Here is a 19,314-nt window from a genome sequence, read left to right as displayed (position 1 = left end):
TTACCTACTTTCCCAAGCATGGTGATGCCAATATGAGTGTCCAGATATGTTTGAATCCTATTTTCTTGGTTAAAAGATGACTTTCTTGATTGCTTGCTTCCTTTCTTTCTATCTTCCTTCCTTTCTTCCTTCTGTGCTTACAGAATGCCGTATATGCAGCAATCTAGGAGTTGACTTACTTTTTTCTGCTCAAGAATCCATTTTAAATATCAGGGTGCCTCATCCATTCTCCCCCATGCCCTGAATATTTTTTAGGACTCTCCCTCACCTAGCTTCATGAATAGTTATAGGCTATTTTGTAGCAGCACTGCTGAGTACACAGCCATCAGCATGAAGAGTACAAAGGTTTTAAAATAAAACACACACACATGCACACACACACACACACACACACACACACACACACACACACTTACAGAGCACCCTACTCCACTACCTACTATGTGGGAAGAAAATTCTATTAATCAATGTGAGTGGCAAACGGATGATATTATAACATAGATGACTATATAGATATAAATCCTCACACAAATGCACATCCAGTTTTGATACATATAGAAGAAGCCTGAGAAAGCCAAGTATCTATGGTAACAGAGTATAGGAAAGTGTCAGGAAGTAAGCTTATCTTGATCTCAAGTCACTTTCCCTTCCCCATGTGATACCTTGCAAAATACCTAAGATAATAAAACCATCCAGTAAGTATTGCTAAATAAAGCAATAGGTGAAAAAACAAAGAGAGGGAGAAAGAGAAAGAGATGAGAGAGAAAGAGAAGGAGAGAGGGAAAGTGGGGAGACGGGGGGCTTAATTAATCAGTAATTCAACTGACAATAATTTAATGCAGACCCCACAGTCTCGGTTCTCTGCTCTCTTCTGTAGTTTTATGTGCCTCCTGCTGCTCTTGTATTTCTCAAAGCAAATCCCCATCTTGGGTTCCTCTAATCTTTTATTTTCTCAACTGCTGGCTGATAAAGAACTTCCTGAGGCAATCATGAAAGATTCCCCAAGTCAGCTCCAGATTCATCCCTAATGGTCTGTGTCCTGTGTCTGTAACTCCTAACCACGTGGCATGGTCACTCTCCTTGGCCTCCTCCAGACGGCTCACTTTGTCTGGCCACATATTCTACCCAGGCCTACCTTCAAAACAACTTTCTACCACCTCAAAGATAAATGACATTTCTCTTCCTTTCCCAGTCAAATTTCCCACCTGCCATTGGTCCTTGTCACCCTGTCCACCCCTTCCTTTGACCTCTGCAGCCTGCCCCTTGCTGCTGGCCTCATGTTCCAATCTTGTGGTGTGCTCACATTGACTGACTCATATGCACTCAGAAGCTTTCACACCCACCCTAGGGAGAACATTTCCCTCTACTCTGAAATTACCACTCCCTCACCCCGTAATCTGACCTCCTCCTCTTTCTTCTTCTTCTTCTTCTTCTTCTTCTTCTTCTTCTTCTCCTCCTCCTCCTCCTCCTCCTCCTCCTCCTCCTCCTTCTTCTTCCTCTTCTTCCTCTTCTTCTTCTGTAATCTCTTTTCCCAGCCACCATCTGAAAACAAGCTATGTCTGATGTTAGAGATGTTCTAGAACATCAGATCTTGTGGTTTCCCACCAACTCCTATCTTTCCAAACTTTCCTGCCGCGTTGGACTTGGTCAGCCAATTCTGCCTTCTTGAATACTCTCTCCAACACTTCCAAGTGACTCCTTGTCCCTGATTCCCATCCTTCCCAGACTTACTACTTCCTGCCTCTTTTACTTCCTCCTTTTTATCCCCCAAATCCCTTCCAGGCAGGTATTTCCTCAAACTGTAAGCCATCCTTTCCCCATCTCCTGCAGGGTTACACCCATTTTGGCTGGGGAGATGGCTCAGTGGGTAAAGTGTTTCCCATATAAGTATGTGAGACTGAATTCAGATATCCAGAATTCATGCAAAGCTGGGAAAAGCCTGGTGGAAGAGTGTGCTTGTGGATTACCAAGGAGCCCTACCATGTAATGGAAAGTTCACAGGCCACTCTGTCCATCGTACAAAGCACAGGGACAACATACCCTGCATCTCAAACAAACTGGAAGGACCAACACCTATGGCTGCCCTATATTCATCACACACATGTTATACTGGCATGTGTGCACCTGAACTCACACATACCAACTCATGCATAAACATACACAAGAAAAAGTTTTTATAAAAATAATGATACCCATTTTATAACTCCCAACCTCATAATTCAACGTTTTCAACTAACATATGAGCCAGACACAAATCTGATATCTCAACTTGTGTTTGAAAACTGTGCCTGCTTTCTGAAACAGGAGTTGCTCCTAATTCCTCTTTTTCTGATAATTACATCAATGATAGGCAGACCTAAACACTATTTTTAATTTTTTAAAATGTATTCTTTGACAAAGCCATGCATGAATATAATGCATATAGATCATATCTGCCACCACCCACTCCCCAAATTTCTGACAGGTGCCCCCATCTTCCTCCCAACTTTATGTCTTCTTCTTCTTCTCCCTCTTTCTCCCCTTCCCTCCTCCTCTTCTTTTTCTATAAGCCATTTCTATAAAGCCATCCACTGGAACATGAGGGAACCTACCATGTGTCATACCACCGAAGGAAACTGATCCTCAGCAGCTATCAGCTTTCAAAAGCTGCTGGTCCAGGTATAGAAGAAACTCATAATCTCTGTGTGCCAGGAAGAGGTATCAACTGGCTTGATCTTACGCTGATCTTGCGCGGGCAACCAAAGCTGTTGTGGATAACATGCATGCAATGGCCCTATCATGTCTGGAAGGCATTGCCATTTGTGTCAGTCTCTCCAACCCCTTTCACAGTCTTTCTACCCTGTTTCCATGGAGGTGTGTTATAGCTGTCCCCAGTTACGGATGAGCACTCCCAAGTTCTCTGTGCTTTGAGTCTCCGAATGAAAACCATCCTCTCCATAAAGAAGTTTCCCTGATGAAGAGGAAGAGTTGCCTCTGACTTGTCTTTATGACTCTTGAGCCCTCCACATTTTTTGTTTGTTTGCTGATACTGTTTGGTTAGTTGGTCCTTAGTGTTTGGTGACAGAACAGAACAAAAGGAGCACAGAGATTTCAACTCACTATTTGACACATGGAAATAACTCCAAGGGGCTAATTGTTAAAACAAGAAACTCGGGGAATTGGTTTGTTTTAGGTGTGGTTATGGTTTAAATGATTAAATGGCATGTAAAAAGAAAAAAAAAAAAGCAGCTCCTACAATTCATTTTTCATTGACCTTACCCAAAAAACAACACTTTAAGTTCGAGCTATAGGGAATGTACTCCTGGCTCCTGAGAACACAAATATAATCTGAGGTGTCTCTGGTCCTTGGTCTAACCCACATCCTGGTCCTACATAACTGGGGATGTGGGGGAGGAAAGGCTTTAAACAAGATGAGAAGGTGGCCTGTCTTAGGTAAACCCCACAACACCTCACTTTTTGTAAAGGTAAATAAATCATGCAAAATTCTTCCTTTTAAACTGTAGGGAAAATGCCAAGTGACTCTGCATGTGTAGGTTTATGAAATCAAACTTCACTTAGCACACTGCTCAGGTAGCTTTTCTTCTTTTTTCTCTTTCTTTCTTTTTATTCGTTATAGCCCTGGAGACTAACCCCAGGCCCTCATGAACATGCTAGGCAAGTGCTCTGCCACCCAGCTAGATCCCGGGTCCTCTTTTAAATGTTAATGTTGAAATAAGTTCTCACTGGGTCTCCCAGTAAGGCCCTGAACTCCCTCTGTAGCTCATCCTAGCCTTAAATTTATCTCCCTGCCTCTACCTCCCAAACTGCTGGGTTTACAGGCCCTGGCTGACAGTCATGGTTTTGTTTTTATTTTTTAATAACTGCTAATCATTTTTTCCTGTTCCACTGCTAGAACCCAGCAATAGACCTTGTTATAATTCAGCTTTTACTTTTGAGGAGTTGGAATCTTACATTTCCACAGAGAATATCAATAACCCTTTGATCTAGTTTACATCTTTCGGTGTCCTCTGTTCCAGATCCACAGCTTCTCCAAGACAGAGAGATTTGGAATTTCAACGGAAGGGCAGGAGCTGAGGACCTCTTTGCAGAAGAGAAGGTAAGTGGACTGGGGACCGAAATGTCCTCAGAGCGGAGGCTTTCTACAGAACACAAGTTGTTTGTGGGAACAAAGCAAGTTACTTTGGCAGCGCTGTGGTTGATTCACCGCCCCTGAGCCTGGTTCTCAACCACCCGCAACCATTCATGTCAGGGATTCTGTAAAAAGCGCCTTTGGTCGGATTTGCATGGTTGTGATTGGTTTGTTTGTTTGTTTGTTTGTTTGTTTGTTTTGATTCCACAAAAACCATTATGCTTCTATAGCCTTTTTTTCCCCTAGAAGATTAAATGAATGAGGACATTCTAAAATACAGAATCTCAGAGTGAATTGGTTACCAGCATAAAGTTGGCCAAGCACAAGGAATCGCAAAGCGTGCATGTTTCCCACTCTCGGAAGTGAGTTGTTTGGGAACTTTCTTGTTCAGGGAAAGTCTTAATCCTTTCCGAGAAGCACTTACACGGCGACCTTAGAAAATTCATCTTGTACCTGGTTATGTTTGCTTGCTCTTCTTGATATTGCTTGGTGCGTTTTCTCAATGGTAACCGTGGTCTAGTAATTTAAGGCTTTTGAACCTTGTGAACGGATTCATTGAAAATCACATTCCGAAGGGTTGCCACAAAATGGGAAGTGTCTTCTACCAAGATGCTACAAAAGAATTTACAACAGGGAAAGCTGACACGCGTTCTGCTCAGGATGTGCGCACAGCAGTATTTCTAGGAGATCCAGGTTCTCCGCGCAAATCATTCAAAAGTCCCCGACTCATTGGGCTTAATGAGTTGAGTTCTGAGTTTCTTGTTTTCTCTCAATTGACAGTATCTTTTTTTTTTTAAATACGATTCAACATTAAGTTCCCACCAATCAGAGAGCTTTCTAAAGTGTGTAATCAGTGCACAATGCCAGTACATGGGAACAGTAAGATTTTACATGGGGAAAAAAATAAGTTGCTTACACAGATTTCTTTTCTCTATTCTTCAATATCCAAGCATATCATTCCATTTAATGTAGAAATCACCACAGAGGTTTAGGGATGAGAAACAGCTTAAAACTCAATGGCAATAGACAACCAGTGTGGTTTGGTCAGTAGTATTATTTTATATTCAAGTTACTAGATTTAAATTAACTTTGTATCCAAAACAAGAGACTTCCTTTTTAAATGTGTGAATTTGACATAAATTTAGGACTTGTAACAAGAATTCTTTTGCTTTTCCTCCTGTGAAAAGGGACAGGATAGATTTTTTTTATTCTTTTAATAATAAAATTGTGGTTTGTTTGTTACATAAAATAACAGTGCCTACTGGTGTTTCTTTTTAATATCCCGCCCAGGCACTGATTTTTACTTTTCCCCTAAGGGTGTCTCAGAAAAAGTGAGAAGAGAATACTTTAATAAGTGCTCTTGTGGGCCCACACATAAATTCTTATATGCTTGGTGGGTAATTAATCAAAACTGTGTACTGTGTGCCATATCCTTTACACAGGGTATCTCTCATCCCTTGACCTCAGTTTAGGAAATGGTGAGGTTTTTGTTTTTCTACTAACATGCAAGCAGTTAACAGAAGGTAGATTTTAATGATTTACTGTCATGTAGGTCCTCAATAACTGTTCTTGTAAGGTCCTTGCAAAGAGTTGTAACATTACCTTTTACACACCACATACAGAGCAATGGTCCCGGAAGTGTACATGCAGTGTTTACTGGTCGACGGCATAAGGAACGACTTGTCTAATTTGCTTTGCTGAATTCTTTTTTCTGACTTCCCTTTTTTTTCGTTCACATGTGAGTTATGACAAATCATACTCTGTAAAAGACCGTCTGCCGAGCTTTCTAATAGGCATCAAGTAAATGACATTTTTAGAATAAGTTATCATTGTAAATGATAAATTATCATTCCTGGAGAAAGTAGGTGCAGGGCTCCTCTTATGACTGACGGGAGTCAGACACTTCAGGCTCGAATGTGAGTACCTGTGTGTTTTCTGCTGTAATGATACAGCTTACACTTCCCTGCCAGCACAATACCGGGCTCTCTAAAGACTGTCGCTGGTGAAACTCCTCTGAGTCTCTAGCATCTCACCTCAGAAAACACTTTCCTCTGAATGCCACTCTAATAAAATCTGTCAACTCCCCTTGTCTTTTAAGTACCCTCTCTTCAAACCCTTCTCTTGTCTATTCATGGAAACCACTCTCCCTATACTGGGAGGTTCTCTAGGACAAGCATTTAGTCTGTAATAGCTAATATATAAACTTGAATGGCTTAGTGGTCCTCTGAGATGCGCACTGAAGGAGAACATTTCATGGGCTGTAACGTAGGTCAGCTGCTGCCTATAAAGTACACTCATAAGCATATATTCTGATGAGGAGGCAAAGGTAACATCCACAGATCTCCAAACTTTCCCCAAATCAGGCAGGACAGCAATGCACTGTCCAGCCTAGGTAAAGCACAAATATGCTTTAAGGAGGCTTATTGGCGTTCACCTGTTCTGATTTAGATCCGTGAGAAAAGCGTTCATATACATTACATATATAATATATATACATATAGATATATTGGTTTTTCAAGACTGTAGCACAAATTCTAATTGGTCTTAATAAAAACCAGAGTCATATATCAGGGTAAATGTTGAAAGATCAGAGAGACAAAGGAACAAGCCAGAGCCGCCTTTTACCTCATCAACTCCTCAGCAGAAAGGACTAAGCTCCTGTGTCTTCCTGCCTTATATTCCTTTTCTCTGCCCAGCCATATCACTTCCTGTCTCCACCTCCCGAGTGCTGCGATTAAAGGTGTGTGATCCCACTGCCTGGCCTCTATGGCTAACTAGTGGCTAGCTTTGCCCTCTGATCTTCAGCCTAGCTTTATTTGATGGAGCAGATACAAAATATCATCACACAAGACAGGATATTTCTGAGTAGCCCTGGCTGTCCTGGAACTCACTCTGTAGACCAGGCTGGCCTCACACTCAGAGAAGCACCGGACCCTGCCTCCCCAGTGCTGGGATCAAAGGCGTGTATCACCACCACCCAGCTGAGAAAAAAAAATGTTCTTAAGGCCTATGTTTTAAACAAAACGCCTCAATTTGATGGTCATGTACTCTATATTTTGTAAGGATACTCAGATAATTTAACTAAGCCTAACAAATATCAATGAACAAACTAGGTAGGAGATTCTTACTCATGATCCCAGCCCCTTGGAGGAAGAGGCAGGGGAATCAGGAGTTCGAGGACAGCCATGGTCACATAGTGAGTTTGAGGCCACCCTGGACTCTGTAACAAACGGAATACGACCAACACTAGTCAGAAACATTTCCTAAATTTAAAAACTAAAGAATGGGGTTTGACAAAAATGGCACCCACTAACAACTGAATAATCACACAATTTTCCTGGCATGGGGTTTGCTCTTTTTAAAGGCCAGTGGGAAAATGAAAAAAATAAAATAAAATATTGTGCAGACTCTTTCATAAATGGGTTATAAGGACACTATAAACTATTGAAAGTCACAAGTTAGCCAAGGGTGTCCTTTTCAGTCAGCGAGGGCTACCTAGTTCTAGGTGAAAATTAAATTAAGCTCAGCATTGCAAAACCTTTGACTTGCACACACCCTTGTCATTTTTTTCCTGCTGTATTGACCAAAAGAAAAAGGGTATACAAAAATGCCCACATAGAGCTCAAACTGAGTATTCCCTCCCTTCCTCCCTCCCTCCCTCCCTCCCTCCCTCCCTCCCTCCCCGGGGATGCTGAGCTGATTATATCACTAGTTGGTGGATAATCAGAGAATTGGATGAGATGAAAGAAACAGCATAAATTAACAATGTCAGAAAACATCGCAAGCCATTCCCGATGATTGTAAGTAGTTCTCTGTTTGTTGTTGTGCAGAACAAAAATCAGAATGGCTGACTGCAGAGCTTACTTTTCATCTGGATGTTTTGGTGTTTTGCAGACACAGCATTTGGAGCGAAGGGAAAGTTTCAAATTTGTGAGATACGGTGGCAATGTTTCACCGCACTGCTTAGTTGAATCCTCAGAATGAATGGGGTTGTTGCAGAGCCCGTGTGAGAGGTGTGATCTAGTGTCTTCTTGTTGGGCCTGCCTGAGACATGGGGAGAAAAAGGCTGCAGCTCTCAGAAGCTTCTGACGTGATGTCAGAGAGTCTCCAGGGGCCTGAATCCAAGATAGTGTTCAGGCTTTGGCTGTTTATGTTTGCATCCTACTCTGTAGGAGCCCTCCCTTATGACCTCTCTGCCTGGCTTCTGTCTAGCCATAATGGCATTCAGTCTCCATTGCCAAAATCAAAAACAAACAATGAAGGCTCTAAACAGATTGTTTTATGAAAATACTTAACTTATGGCGGAATAGGGATGAAAGAAAGAAGTTTTAATATACATATATTAAATATATATTATATATCATGTATCATATTATATTATATATATAATAGTACATTAGATACATAATATATAATATATATCCACAGCCAAGGAGATAGTTCAGTCACTAAAGTGCTTGCCTTGCAAGCATGAAAAACCTGAGTCTGATCTCCAAAATCTATGTAAAAATCTGGGTGCAGTGCCATGCATCTGTTAGTACTAGGGAACAGAGAGAGACTGAATCTTGGGGCTCAGTTGTCAGCCAGCCTAGCCTGCTTGGCAGGCTCCAGGTCCTTGAGAGACTGTCATGAAGATGGTGAATGACTCCTGAGGAATGACATGCAAGGGTGGCCTCTGACCCCTCGCAACTTTCTCCCCCATGCTCCTGCACACAATAAGCATGCACGTCCAAAAAAATAGTATCCGTGCTTAGGCCACTGGCTATTTTTAAATAGTCAATTAAATTTGAATAGCAGTTTAGCTATGGGAAGTTATAGGTGAATAAAATGGAGTTAGGGGTAGGTTGTCTCAAAGATAAAGAATACCTAGTTAATCCTGCAGGGCTATTGCAGACTCACTTCAAAGCATGTTACAAAACACCATTGGGAAGTTTGTGGGTTTTTTTTTTTTCAGTTTTGTCTAGGACCAGATATGAATTGGTCTAGAGATGTTCACAGCCCTTGATCACTATAATGTAATCTTTCTTTGTGTTAGATGAGACTCAGATTGTAAGATGGCATTATGAAGAGTTTTCAGCATAGGTTCCTGACCTGGTGCTCAGTTCTGAATGCCTGTGGAGGTGAATTTCCAGATGTGGAAAACAAGAGCCTTGTAGAATGCCATGGAGTGGCTATATATACTCAGATATCACCTGCCTTCCAAGGGCTATGTTCTTGTCCCAGTGTCTTCTGCGACCAAGCTCTCCAAACCAGGCCCACCACATATTCTCTGTGCTGTGGCAAGAGACATCACCACTGTAGAAGGCTGCCACCTGGAGTACAAGATGACTCCAAGCCTTCCCAGTCGCTTCTGCAAACCAAAATGCTCAGTTTGACAGCAAACGGCCCACATCAGGGATGGCTAACTAAGAAACAACTTCTCAACATGCCATCACCAGAGAAAAATCAGGACAGAGGTAACCAAGGCAAGCAAGCCTAAGACTTGGAGGAAGTTCTTCTCCAGAGATGAGATGGATAGGTACCCCTTTTTGCTTTTAGTTTTCTAATCAATAAACAATGAGTAAATAAATGCAAAATAGCTTTGCATTCTTAGTCCATCACTTTCCAATCCCAACTGCTGTCAATCTTAATTCATTGCCCTCTCTCAGTTCCTTAATCTGTAAAACTGGAATTATATATCTCCCTAGTACAATTTCATGAACACAAAATTTGGTTACTATTTTAAGGTACCTATGTATCAGTTCAAAGTGAGGATGCCAGTACATGGCATACACAGCAATTTGTACCTACTATTTCATTTGGGATAATGGTTTTATAAGAACTCCATGTTCTATCAGGATTCCATTCTCTGGACTCTTCGAATGCAGTGCAGATATCAGCCACGGTCTTCTATTCTATCCTATCTCATTAAGCAATGTTGAAACCCTGAACTTGGTGAGTAGAAGACAAGATGATAATATGCAACACTAGTGACTTTTTTTAATGGAGCGGGCAGAACTCAAGATTCTACCTCCGACGACAATGCAACGAGACGGTTGAGCCATGGGCAATAAGGACTGAACAGTTTTACCTCCAGGAAATGTGGCCAATTGCCAGTCTTCGTGCAAAGTCATCTTTCTTGTTAGGTTCTGAATAAAAAGGTCTGCTACAGGGAAGATACCAGAAGTAAGTAACCCTGGTAAGTCGGCAGGCTAAAATGGAGAGCAAGAAAGCTAAGGGCCCATGTCTCACGTCAGAGAACTCTACCAATTAAAAAGACTATGGTTGCTCTCTTCCCTCATTCCTCCGTAGCACATATAAAATACTTCAATACTACATGTCTAGCATGTAGGAAAAGATTCATCAATGTCTGCAAAAATGCATGAAAATGGACTATTTCCCTGGAAAATGCCACCCTAGGCGGTGCTCCTTCTAGTAGCGAAGAAATGGCTTCTAATATCAAGACTGACACTCTTAAGCTTGTGTGGAGGCAGCGAGTCTTCTTTCTTTGACCTTGACTGGATTGGATTTCAATACTGTATTCACACTCTCCCCTGTCCATCTACTTTTTGTATCTCTCTGTCATGTGCGATTAGATGAACACAGGAATTGAGAGCTCTTGCTTGAAATCCTTTATTGTGAAGCTACTTGTACTGTATTGTTTTTTGGGCACTAACTTGTTCATTGCTTTGTGAACCTGATCACATAAGAAATATCATAGCAAATGAACTCCATGACCTATGTAACCTGGTCTGCTCCAGGAAGTGGCTCCAAGGAATGTTCTATGAGGAAGTGTAGTTACCATGCAGATATTACCTAAATAAACTTCACCAACATCATCTCTCCTTACTAACAGTCTTTCATATAGAAATTCATTTTTTTCAGTTTTCATATATTCCCCAAATTTTTTTTTTTTTTTTTTTGGTTTTTCGAGACAGGGTTTCTCTGTGTAGCTTTGCGCCTCTCCTGGAACTCACTTGGTAGCCCAGGCTGGCCTCGAACTCACAGAGATCCGCCTGGCTCTGCCTCCCGAGTGCTGGGATTAAAGGCGTGCGCCACCACCGCCCGGCCATTCCCCAAATTTTATCTAAACTCTTCATTATACAATTTTAAGTATTCCATAATTTGAATGATGATAGACAGATAAGTATAAATGAATATGATTAGCCAGAAAGTAATGCTTACTTAGTAATAAATAATTTTAATTAGAATTATGTATATAAATAACTATCAGAGGAAAAGTTTGGCTTCATGACTTTCAATACATTTTTCTTTCTTTCTTCCTTCTTCCCCATTGCCCTGAGAAAGCTATTTCCTTACATTACAAATTCTGTGATGCTTACTTCACCCAACCCAGAATTATCACCGGAGAATGCTCCTTGCTGCTTTGAAGCATCTAGATGAGGCTAATAGTGATCAATGGTTCCACCATAGCAAGTTTTAGAAGAGTCGGGTGTCCAAAAAAAATTCAATTTGTGAACGTAACAAAGCCCCACTGAATTAACAAAGGCGACTTCAACTGAATGGCGCGTTCAGAGTAAAAGAATTTTTTTTTTGTACTTCTCTAAAGGCAACTTTTTTCTTTTTAAACATATAACATTCAAGTACCAAAAAAGTCCCTCTCCAACACTGTTTATTGAAAAAAAAAAAATCCTGGGAGCCAATCTGCCTTCTCCAGCAGAGCAGCAGCCCACCTTTCTAAAAGGGGAGCAGATGAGGCTTTTGAAAACTCTGCCTGCATGTTGCAACACATTTATTTAAAAATACTGTCCCTATTATTCTGGAGCACTCAGAGTAAACCCTTGCTACAAATGGTCTGATCACCAGGAACGCCAAGTTGTTTTCATGCAAGAAGTTCAAAAAATCTCCTCTGATGTGGTCAATTAGAGGCGCTTTATATAACTCCTTAGGACCAACTAAGGGGACATTTTGTTGTGATTTTTTTTATCGTGTGGGTTCTCGTATCGTCCTGACCTACATAGCATGGGGGAGTCAGCCAGCAGTTGGCACTTCTCAGAGTTGCTCAAGAAGAGAGTGGCAATTTGTGTGGTGGATTCTGTGTGCGTCTATTTATATGTCTGGCTACAGATCTACCTACCACCCTTTCTCTCTGTTCAATTACTTACCATTGACACACTTCATGAACAAAAGGTCTTTGGTGGGAGCGTGATCTTAGAGTAGATTTATACAGAGTGCAATCGGCCTTTATCCAAAGAATGAGGTGTGCAAAGAAAACCCTGGATCAGTACTCCCTCTTCTGTGTCAGATTTTGACCTCAAGACCCGTCTTAGTGCAGTTGATAGCCAGTTTGAAGAGTTCCTTTCCTCTATCCTGGAAAGGGACAGTGGGAGGTGGGCGGAGAAAGCGCCCCAGCTATTCTTCTCTTCAGAGTGGCCAGCAACCTACTGTCACCTCCCGGGTCCTATATGCCCATTCAAACGCCACCAGTTAGAGTCAGCTGGGAAGTTCATTCTGCAAAGCAGTCGAGAGAATGTCTTTCACTGACGTGAACCATGTTCCTGCTCTTTATAGATTTTTTAAGATCACAATTACATTAAATGCCAAGCTTCAAAATCAAGGGAAAGTGGCACTCTAACAGAGATCTGATGACTACTTAAGAGGAAAGGGAAACTCTAGGAAGGATTTGAGTAGCAGTAATAGATCATTGTGCCCTGGAGATGGCTTAAATAATGTTTATCTTTAATATATGTGAGATCTGTGGTTACACAGACCTATTCTTGAAGAATATCATGGTGTCGATCAAGGGCGAAGGGCTTTGGCATTAGGTCTCTCAGCCTTAAAATATTAACTCATACATGGAAATGGCAGATTTTGTCCAACCTGTATTTTAGGGGAAAAAAAATTGGCTTAGAGGAGAAGTTGAGACCTTGAAGGCAGGAGCACTTCCTCACATATGCATTTATTCAATATGTGTAGGCTTGTTATAGGCTCTTCAAAGATTACATAAGCTGAAGCAAACACACATATGACTCACAAAGAGTTCTCAGTGTGGTAAGAGGAAAGAGTCCAAAACAAAACACACCAAATCAAGTCGTTGGTAATTCAGCCGAGGTCTCTACAGCTTGCTCTTGCCAAGACTGGTGGAGGAAAGCTTAAAGAAAATTCTCCTCTTCAGACTACTGTCGTGGGGATTTCAAATGGTCTCCAGAGCTCAATAGAGGCATGAGAGAGTCTATCTGCCAGAGCAATGTACAATGCTCGCATTCTGTTAACCACATAGGTCATAGTGTTCTTGGTACACTAAGTCATTGATAGAAAGAAGACTCACTATGCCTGAGGTAACAGCAAGTAGAATATTTTCCTTTTCTTGAGACCTATCATTCATTCACTTAGCAAATTTCCTGGGTTAATATTGCTATGAAGGAAATGTGATACTGTCTAGGCATATAATTCATGATTATTTAAAAAAAAATCCCTGTATCACATAATTAGATGCTTCAAAACTTTGAGATATTAAATACTTTGTTTTTATTTGCTTTTTTTTCCAGAAAGGGTTTCTCTGTGCAACCCTGGTTGTCCTAGAACTCACTCTGTAGACCAGACTGGCCTCAGTCTCAGAGATCTGCCTACCTCTGCCTCCCAAGTACTGGGATTAAAGGCATGTGCCAACATTCCTGGCTGAGATTTTAAATACTTTGAACACTTATGATCATTGTGGCAATATAGGTCTTTCATCAGAAAGTTGTGTTAGACATAAAGCATGAAAGGTTAGCTTAAAGGGGGAGTTTGAAGTGTCACTTAGGTCCAAGCTATCAAGAAGGGCAGTATCACCACTTAGGGGGACAGTTGGCAATAGCAGGAATCCTTTTCGCTTGCCACACTTCTGAGAAAAGTGGCATCTTCCCCCGGGAAGTAGAGGCTGAAGACGCCACTAAAGGCTCTACAATACACATACTGACTCACTAGAACAAAGACTTACCCACCCCACGTGTTGTCAGCACCAGGAAAGGTTGAAAAAACCCTCCTGATGCTACCAACTGCAAGCCCCGTCTTAAGGAAAAGTCTGCATGGAAAAGCCTGATATGCACATATCCTTAGCAAGGAAGGCACCTCCTCTGCGTCATCAGCAAACCCAGCTAGGTCTTGATCATGTCATCACAAGCAAGAGCATAGGGTCAAGGAGATAAAAGTGGAGAAAGCATAGACAGCACACTCTTCTGGCCTGAGAAGCCTGTAGACAGAAGCCCGCATGGAAAGTCACACCGGGCGGCATCAGTTCTCAGCGGTTTGCTGTGCTGTTGAAGGCTGACTTACTGATGCCCATTTATTGGCAACAAGGATCTAGCTGTCTTCTCATTTCCATACCCACCAACCGTGCTTCTTACTCTTCAGTGGTTTTCTTCAGATTTCACCATACCTCACCACCCTCTTCAGCCTTCCCTCGGTTGGGTTCTTTACTAGGCTACCAAGTCAGCATATGTATGGGTAGTGGGCCTGAAAGACCTGCTTTTGTAGACACAGGGGCATTAGGAGCAGTGTATTTTAACAAATTCCATATGGGGATATAAACTCATTTCCCCCAAATAAATATTTTTACACCCAGGAATTAAATTCTGAGTTTCCAGTTTAATAATGTGTCCTAAAACTCTGATGACCCTTTACATTAATGCATTTCATTGCATTTTGGATTTGAAACACTTGATTTTTATTACACTTCAGTCATACTTCTTTTTATGACCAACTGATACATAACACTTCCAGGATACTTCAGGCAGTTTTGCAAACTCCTCTGCAAGCCTCAAATAATCTGCACAGAAATTGGCAGTTGCAGTACAAATTCCCACCCTTCTCTCATTGGTTTCTCACATGAGCCAAGAAAAATCGGGATTCTTTTAGCACAATGCTTAGCATTTAGTGGATACACAATAAATAGTTGATCGATGCGCTGTACCCAAACTGTCACCATGATTAAAAGCCCGTTTTGATCATTAAAACATCTTGCCCAGGGAAACATGGTTTCTTGGTGTCAGAAGAACATTGGATGACCCACTGATCATCCAGGGCTCCTTCAGGATTTGTCTAGACTAGGATAGACACACAGCCAAGAGGGTCTACAGTAGCATCTGGGTATTCTCCAGATCCTAGCATGGCAGTTCACCTCATGAAGAGGACACTTGATGAGGGGGGTCTGGACATGTGAGTCTTGCCTGACTCCCTTATACCTCTCCAGGAAGGGAGGGCACTTGGAGTAATTCTATCAGAGACAGATCTCTGCTGTTCTGTGAGAACAGGGAATCCTGCTTTTGATTTATTTTGTGTTTTGCCACAGGGCTGAGCACACCCTAGAGGCATTTAATCTGTTGGCTTGAATTGATCTCAGATGTTGGGCTTGGCCTGATATGAACCTTCACACTGTAGAACTCAGCAGATCCCTGAAACTCCTTTAACTTTAGATTTGAGGCCCCTGACAGCTCCAACCAACTCTCTCTAAGGTCCATGGGTCCAGCCCAAGGATATTAGGTCTGACAGTAGATGCACTCAAAACAAAGATATGTCCTTCCTTCTAGGTCTGTAGGTTGAAGATATAAGAGCTTAAAGGGGCAAGAATGTCCATCTCCAGTTCAACAACTATCACTTAAAAGCAGAAAATCCACAGTCCAGCATTCACTCCTAATTTACCCTTCCATGTTATTCCTTATTACTTATTTTCACCTTCCCTGTGCTCCCCCAGGCCAAACTATTTTTTTTTAGTCCAAACAAGAGATTCATACTATTTCTCCATAACAAGGGCCTCCCCCTGCATCTCTCTCCCTGATGGCTGCCCTTCTCCTGTCACCCAGTCTGTCTGATTCATTCACTCTTTTGATCAACAAACTTATAATATATGTCTACTAGATGCTGGGCAATATGCTAAGTAAGCGCTTGGAACTCAGAAGTGGCAAGAGTCACAGGGTCATTTGTGGAGCTTAATTTAACAATGGTGTGCATGAAACAAGCATGTTGGTTGGTTACCAGTTGTGATGCATTGTTAGCGGAGAAATTAATCAGGTCTTTAGACAGAAAATAGCAGGAGACTGATACTCAGAACAGGGAATCATGGGAGTCAGCAAAGAGGTACCACTCAAGCTGAACATCAAAGACCCATGACAGTTGGAGAAAGAGCATTCCAGGATAAGGAACAGCCAGTGCAACTCTGAGGCAGGAAAGTCCCACCTACAAACCTGTTCCCATGATACTTCCCTTATCACCAACCTGCCATGCTGGTCCAGAACCAGAAATAGCCGTTACTTCCTTCTGCTCCCGTGTACCCCATATGTTCCTCTTTTGTGATGAATCTCACTCTCTGTCTCAGAATAAAGTCATTTATCTCTCCTTGCTTGAGGGAACTATGTATGCTGAAGACATTTTTTTTTTTTGAAGTCCCCTGGAGTGGAACAATGGCAATCCTTGCCTCTTTGTTTGTTTGTTTGTTTGTTTGTTTGTTTAAGGTTTATTTTGTGGGGGTCTGTGATTGTGTCTTTGTGTGCATTTGCATCTGTGCCACAGGTGTGCAGATCTAATCAGAGGCCAGAAGAGAGTGTCAGATCTCCTAAAGCTATAGTTACAAGTAGTTGGGAATGGTCCAATGTGGGTGCTGGGAACTGAACTCTGGTCCTCTGGAAAAGCAACAAGTACTCTTAACCGCTGAGCCTTCTCTCCAGCTCCCCAGACCTCTTTCTGTTGGCTTTTCAAATTACCAGCCTAACAAAGGTAGGCCTGTAGGGTAAACTCTGGTGACCCAACAGAGGCAGGCAACTTTCTTGACATCACCAAGAAGTTACCAAGTTCCCTGTTGAACCCTTTCCTTGCTTCACAGTGCTGAATAGCTGATCATTTACACAAATGTCTATACTGACTATAGAAGGAGCCGGCACTGGGATATCTTTCAGGATTCCAAAGTAATTTGCTAGTAGTCATTATGTTGATTGAAACTCTACAAACACACATGACTCAAGCTGTAATGCTGAATTGGGACATGCGTCACATTTTACCTGAAGGACTCCATCTACATGTCACAGATGTACTCGCCCTCCAGTACTTATTACAGCACTATTCACAGTAGCTGAGTGTCTTAGTTAGTGTTCCTATTGCTTCGATGAAACACCATGACCAAGAAACAAGTTGGGAGTGGAAAGGGTTTATTAGGCTTGCACTTCAGCATCGCTGTTTATCATTGAAGGAATTAGGACAGAAACTCAAGCAGGGCAGGATCATGAAGACAGGAGCTGGTGCAGAGGCCATGGAGGGGAGCTGCTTACTGGCTTGCTTCCCATGGCTTGCTCAGTCTGCCTTCTTATAGAACCCAGGAGCAGCAGCCCAGGGATGGCACCACCCACCATGGGCTGGGCCCTCCCCTATTGATCACTGAGAAAATGCCTTACTGTTGGTTCCCGGCCAGGCATTTCCTTAACTGAGTCTCCTTCTTCTGATGACTCTAGCTTATGTCAAGTTGACACACAAAACCAGCCAGCACACTGGGTCATAGAAGCAACCTAGGTATCCATCAAGAGGAGAATGGATAAAGAAACAGAAAATGAAATATATATGCACAATAGAGTGTTTTCAGCTATAAGAAAAAATAAGGGGCTATGTAGATGTCTCAGAGGGTAAAGCATTTACCCATGTAAGTGTGAAGAATAGAATTCAGGTTCCCAGCACCAACAATAATGCTGGGTAGATACAACAGCCTGCCTATAATTCTAGCCCTATGGAAAGACGAGATTCCCCAAGCTACCCAGCTAGATTCAATCCCTGAGTTCTGAGTTCATCCAAGAGACCCCACCTCAACATAGAAAGTGCAAAGCAATTGAAGAGGACTTGCAGTGTTGATCTCAGGCCTCCATGTACACAAACAAGGATTCCACCCAAACATACATGTGTGCCCACACAGATGCAAACACCAATGTTCACATATCACACACACACACACACACACATACCAACATGAAGGAAAATGGATGCAAATGGAAATAATATCATTAAGTGATTTAAGTCCATCTCAAAAAGAAAAATACCACTTTTTTTCTCATTTGTGGGTCCTACATCTTATATAGACACATAAATCATATTTGTACATATAACATGAGAGTTGAAGTAACACTGTCTGTGGGAACAAAGGGGCCTAAAAGAAGGTGTTAAAAAGGAATAAGGGGAAGGTAGCAGGGTATGATGGATATGCATGAAGTATATTATATATTGGATATTGTTTAAACAAATGTGTGCCTATTATATATGGTGATAGCAGAGAATATTGAAAGAGAACAGACCAATTATATAATATTCTCACATGCAAGATAAGAATCCAGACTTGGTAAGCAATTTCAAGTCAGCGACCAATAGAAGAGTTAAAAATCAGAGCACACACACACAAAAAAAAATAGTTTGACAAAAGAAAACCAGTGTTCTTCAATTGCGTTGTTATGGTATTGAATTCTGCCCGAGTAAATTAGGAGTGGTGTTCTCTTGTTTAGTTGTCATTAAAGAACTCAGTGGTACATGTCAGTATCCCTACTAGGACCCCACTGAGTTTTGTGAAATTCTCCAAAACCCTGTCTGAGTGGAGAATTTATAAACTCTGCATGTTGAACCGTCTCAACGTGCAGAACTGACGGAGAGATCTAAGACTAACTGTACACAGCTCAATTCCAATTTGTATTTTAGCAATGACTCTGACATGTTGTACATTATGTCACGGTACAATTTGGTGAGAAACGACTTCCTGTGTCCAACAAGAAATACATTTTAAGAAGCATGCCAACAGCCCTGTTATTTTCCTTGCTGTTTTCAATGGCAGGTGTTTTACCACATCTTCTTTCTTCAGAAGTTCAGTTACCAGCAACAGAATTCATTCCTGGGGTGGGGTAAGGGGGTGGGGGGCGGCCATCTAATTTAAATGACAGTCTTTCTGTCCACTTCCGAGAGCAAACTGAAATAATCATGGACACAGACTAAGTCAGTGGCAGAGGTTCCAGGAGTAACACCGGAAAATTTTGCAAAAATTCTTCTACAGTTTAATAAGAATGAAGCGCTAAGGGTGTATCTCAGTCGGAGAGCAGGTACTTCAAGGGGTAAAGTCCTGTGTTCCATCCTCGGAAAAGAAAGAAATATGAGAAAGGGGAAGAAGGCAGAGAGGGAAGAAGAGAGAGATGACCCTAATTGGAGCTAAATACAGCTACTTGCATAGCACATTCTTTGAACATAGCAAA

General features: G+C 41.8%; 1 protein-coding gene across 1 annotated transcript in view; it reads left to right on the top strand.

Moving 5' to 3' along the window:
• The window catches only part of Tenm3 (teneurin transmembrane protein 3), a 2,633,929-nt gene that overhangs the window by 1,904,730 nt on the left and 709,885 nt on the right, over positions 1 to 19,314 (top strand). Inside the window, 1 exon segment of the mRNA XM_052752285.1 lies at positions 4,017 to 4,096. The gene's annotated coding sequence lies outside the window, so the exon portion shown is untranslated.

The sequence above is a fragment of the Peromyscus californicus genome, unplaced genomic scaffold (assembly GCF_007827085.1).
Source record: "Peromyscus californicus insignis strain IS unplaced genomic scaffold, ASM782708v3 Scaffold_23__1_contigs__length_62951481, whole genome shotgun sequence".
NCBI lineage: Eukaryota > Metazoa > Chordata > Mammalia > Rodentia > Cricetidae > Peromyscus > Peromyscus californicus.
The sequence above is the reverse complement of the archived record's forward strand: the minus strand, read 5'-3'. Positions and strand labels throughout refer to the sequence as shown.